General features: G+C 41.4%; 1 non-coding gene across 1 annotated transcript; it reads left to right on the forward strand.

Moving 5' to 3' along the window:
• The first annotated feature begins 4,568 nt into the window (after positions 1-4,568).
• LOC141699549 (small nucleolar RNA R71) lies at positions 4,569-4,675 on the forward strand. The gene has a single exon (XR_012566001.1). It is a non-coding gene; the product is annotated as a small nucleolar RNA R71 (small nucleolar RNA).
• The last annotated feature ends 410 nt before the right edge of the window (positions 4,676-5,085 follow it).

Genomic DNA, 5,085 nt, shown 5'->3' on the forward strand with positions numbered 1-5,085 from the left:
ACTTCAACTTTCCAGGAAAAAGACGGAGACGAGAGTTGAACAAAAGAACTTGTTACCCTGGCATAAATGATTTGAGCACTAGACCCTGATCGTGCCACCTCTTGACTTTCTCCTTATATATTTTGTTGTTCTCATAAGTTTGAAGTCGAAACTCGTTGAGCTCATTTAATTGAAGCATTCTCTTCTTTCCAGCTGCATCCAAATCCAGATTTAATTTCTTCAAAGCCCAATACGATTTATGCTCTAGCTCCACCGGCAAATGACACCTCTTACCATAAATCAACTGATACGGTGACATCCCTAGCGGAGTCTTGTATGCAGTTCGATACACCCAAACAGCTTCATCAAGCTTTAAAGACCAATCTTTTCTCGATGGACACACAACTTTCTCTAAAATGCGCTTGATCTCCTAGTTAGATACCTCGGCTTGACCATTTATCTGCGGATGATAAGCCGTAGCAATGCGATGATTCATATTATACCTTTGCATCATAGCAGTGAACTTGCGGTTACAGAAATGCGACCCCTCATCACTGATTATGACTCTTGGAGTCCCAAATCTTGTGAATATCTGCTTGTGAAGAAAATTAAGCACTACCTTGCATCGTTCATTGGAAACGCCTTAACTTCAACCTATTTTGACACATAATCAACCGCCAACAAGATATACTGGTTATTATAAGATGAGACAAATGGCCCCATGAAGTCAATTCCCCAAACATCGAAGACTTCGACCTCGAGAAGCACATTAAGAGGCATCTTATCCCTCTTAGACATATTCCCCACTCGTTGACATCGATCACATTTTAAAATGAACTGATGAGCATCTTTAAACAAAGTTGGCGAAAAGAAACCTGCTTGAAGAATATGAGATGCTGTCTTTTCTCCACCATAATGTCCTCCATAAGCCGTTGAGTGGAAATTTCGCAAGATCCCCCCCCCCCCGTTTCGCTGTAAGGAATACATCTCCTGATGATTTGGTCAGCTTCTTGGCGAAAAGAAACGGTTCATCCAACATATACCACTTCACTTCATGTAAAAACTTCTTCCTTTGAGCGGGAGTCAACTCTAGAGGCATAACGTTACTTACAAGGTAGTTCACAATATCGGCAAACCACGGTTCTTCTGCTTGCACTCCAAATAACTGCTCATCGGGAAAAGACTCGTTAATCAAAGACTTATCTTGTGAAGTAGCAATTGGATCCTCTAAACGTGAGAGATGATCGACGACTTGATTTTTAGTTTATTTCATGTCCTTGATCTCTAACTCAAACTTCTGAAGTAAAAGAACCCATCGAATCAACCTTGAATTCGAGTCCTTCTTCGAGATGAGATATCGAATTGCTGCGTGATCAGTGAAAACTGTCACCTTCATCCCAAGTAGATACGATCGAAATTTCTCAAAACCATAGACAATGGCCAAAAGTTCTTTCTCAGTAGTGGTGTAATTCAGTTGAGCACCATTAAGAGTCTTACTAGCATAGTAGACTACATGAAATATGTTGTTCTTGCGTTGCCCAAGAACTACTCCAACGGCATAGTCGCTTGCATCGCACATCATTTCAAATGGTTCAGACCAATCAGGTGTAGTTATGACAAGTGTCGTAATCAAACTCTTCTTTAATGTCTCAAAAGTAGCAAGGCACTCGTCATCAAACTTGAAAGGAACGTCTTTCTCTAGCAAATTGCACAACGGCTTCGAAATCTTCGAGAAGTCCTTGATGAAATGCCTATAGAAACCCGTATGACCAAGAAAACTGTGAATTCCCTTAACAGATATGGGTGGAGGGAGATTTTCGATCACCCCCACCTTAGCCTTGTTCACCTCAAGCCCCTTGATAGAAACCTTGTGACCAAGAATGATGCCTTGGCGCACCATAAAATGACATTTCTCCCAATTGAGAACCAAGTTGGTCTCAACGCACATTTTCAGCACTAACCCAAGATTGCGCAAGCATTCATCGTAAGAAGTTCCAAAGACCGAGAAATTGTCCATGAACACTTCTACGTTATTTTCAATCATATCATAGAAAATAACTATCATACATCTCTGAAAAGTGGCTGGCGCTCCACATAGTCCAAAAGAAATTCTTCGGAATGCAAAAGTGCTGAAAGGCCATGTGAATGTAGACTTCTCTTGATCTTCTGAAGCGATACAAATCTGATTATATCCCAAATAGCCATCCAGAAGATAATAGTAATCATGCCCAGCCAGTCTACCAAGCATCTGATCAATGAAAGGAAGAGGAAAGTGATCCTTCCTTGTAGCCTTGTTCAGCTTCCTATAATCCATGCAAACTCTCCACCCCATGACTGTTCATGTAGGATTAAGCTCATTATTCTCATTTACTACCACAGTGATACCACCTTTCTTTGGCACACACTGAACTGGGCTCACCCATGAATTGTCATAAATAAGATAGATGATCCCTACATCTATCCACTTGAGGATCTCCTTCGTCACAACCTCTTTCATGATTGGATTTAGCCTTCCCTGTTCCTCAACAGTAGGCTTGCTTCCTTTCTCTAGTAGAATTTTATGCATACAATAAGAAGGGATGATTCCCTTGATATCTGCTATAGTCCAACCAATTGTCGATTTGAACTCTCTAAGAATTCTTAAAAGTTTCTCCTCATCGGTACCTGAAAGGTCAGATGCAATAATAACAGGCAAAGTAGATACATCACCTAAAAATGCATACCTCAAATGTTCATGTAAAGGTTTAAGCTCAAGAGTAGGAGCTTCCTCAATAGATGACTTGAGGCATTTTGGAGAACTTTTCAACTCCTCCAATCCAAGAGATTCAAAAGGCATATCCATCTTTCACTTCCAGGGAGAAGCATTCAAATATTGTAAGTGCTCATCACCCTCGTCATCTTCGCTATCAGAATTCCCCAATAAGGCCTTCTCTAAGGCATCAGACCTTAGCAAATGATCGAGTTCCGAATTAACCACAATATCGACCATTTCCACCTTAAAACACTCCTCATTTTTGGTAGGGAATTTCATGGCATTGAACACATTAAAAGTCACATCCTGATTCATCATTCGCATGGCAAGATCACCTTTCTGCACATCTATCAAGGTTCGTCCAGTAGCCAAGAAAGGTCTTCCCAGGATTATGGGAATTTTCTTATCCTCCTCGAAATCAAGAATTATAAAATTAGCAGGGAAATTGAGTTTATCCACCTTGACCAAGACATCCTCCACAATACCTCGCGGATATATAATAAAATGATCGGCCAACTGCAAAGTCATGTATGTGGGCTTTGGATCAGACAAGTCCAACTTTTTGAAGATTGACAATGGCATTAGATTGATGCTAGCTCCCAGGTCACATAGACACTTATCAAATGACACATTTCCAATGGTGTAAGGAATAGTAAAGCTTCTAGGATCTTTAAGCTTCGAAGGCAATTTTTGTTGCAGCACAGCACCGCATTCCTCTGTGAGAGCAACAGTCTCTAAGTCATCAAGTTTCACCTTCCTAGAGTAAATACCTTTCATGAACTTCGCGTAACTAGGCATTTGCTCAAGAGCTTCAGTGAAAGGTATGTTGATGTGAAGTTTCTTGAACACCTCCAGAAACTTCGCAAACTGTTTATCCAGTTTCTTCTTCTGCAGCCTCTTAGGAAAAGGAAGTGGAGGATAGATCTATTTCTTCCATGTATTACCCTCAGGAGGAGTGTGCTCAGCAGTAGTCTTCCTTGGTTCCACTTCGGCTTCCTTCTGCACTTCTTCTTCATCAGCCTCCACTTCAGAATCTAGAGTCTTAGCTTCCTCAAGATTCACAACCTTACCAGACCTCAATGTGATTGCTTTAACATGCTCCTGAGCTTCCTTTTTGCCTGGCACTTCAGTATCACTCAAAAGCGTGCCAAGTTGATGATTTAGTAACGCATTATCAATTTGCCCAATATGATTCTCCAAGGTCTTGATAGAGACAGCTTGGCTCTTGCACATTAGTCTCAACTCCTCCAATTCAGATTTTTCATTAGCTTGAGGTAACTGCTGAAGTTGAAGTTGTTGCTTCGGGGCATATTGCGGTTGCTGAAAACCAGGAGGGTTATATTACCTTGCTGTATATGGATGATAAAATGGTTGCACCGCATTCTGATTGTTGCTCCAGCTGAAGTTAGGATGATTGCGGTTATTCGGATGATAAGTGGCTGGAGCTTGTTGTTGTGATCTCTGAAAGTTGCTCACACATTGAGCTGATTCGCTAGAAATAGCATACTGCTCAGTTTCATGTGCCCCCGCACAAATCTCACACACACTAGTGATCTGGTTAACTCCATAATTAGCCAAAGTGTCCACCTTCATCGTTAAAGCCTTAAGTTGGGCAGTTATAGCAGTTGCTGCATCCAACTCCAAAATTCCTGCTACTTTTCCCTGAGTCAGTCTCTGGGAAGGATTATGGTATTCATTAGCAGCTATTAGTTCAATTACTTCATATGCTACATCGTAGCTCTTAGCCCACAAGGCTCCTCATGATGCTGCATCGAGCATGGGTCTAGATATAGCACCTAATCCATTGTAGAAACAATTTATAATCATCCAGTCAGGCATGTCGTGGTGTGGGCACTTCCTTAGCATCTCCTTATATCGATCCCAAGTCTCACACAGAGATTCTCCAGTTTGCTAAGCAAACTGAGTAAGAGCATTCCTGATTGCAGCAGCCTTTGCCATAGGAAAGAATTTAGTGAGAAACTTTTGAGCCAGATCTTCCCAAGTGGTGATAGACCCTGGTGATAGAGAGTGTAACCAGCACTTTGCCTTGTCCCTCAGAGAGAATGGGAAGAGTCTCAACTTGATAGCATCTTCAGTCACACCATTGAACTTGAAAGTATCGCAGATCTTGATGAAATCCCTGATGTGCATGTTGGCGTCTTCAGTAGGAGAACCCTCAAACTAAACTGAGTTCTGTATCATCTAAATCGTGCTTGACTTGATCTCAAAATTATTAGCCGATATGGCTGGTCTGATGATGCTCGACTGAATGTCATTGATCTTAGGCCGAGAGTAGTCCATCAAGGCCTAAGGATTTTCTGCTTGATCTTCCATCACTACTAAAATTGGTTCCT

Source organism: Apium graveolens, chromosome 11 (assembly GCF_009905375.1).
Source record: "Apium graveolens cultivar Ventura chromosome 11, ASM990537v1, whole genome shotgun sequence".
Taxonomy (NCBI): domain Eukaryota; kingdom Viridiplantae; phylum Streptophyta; class Magnoliopsida; order Apiales; family Apiaceae; genus Apium; species Apium graveolens.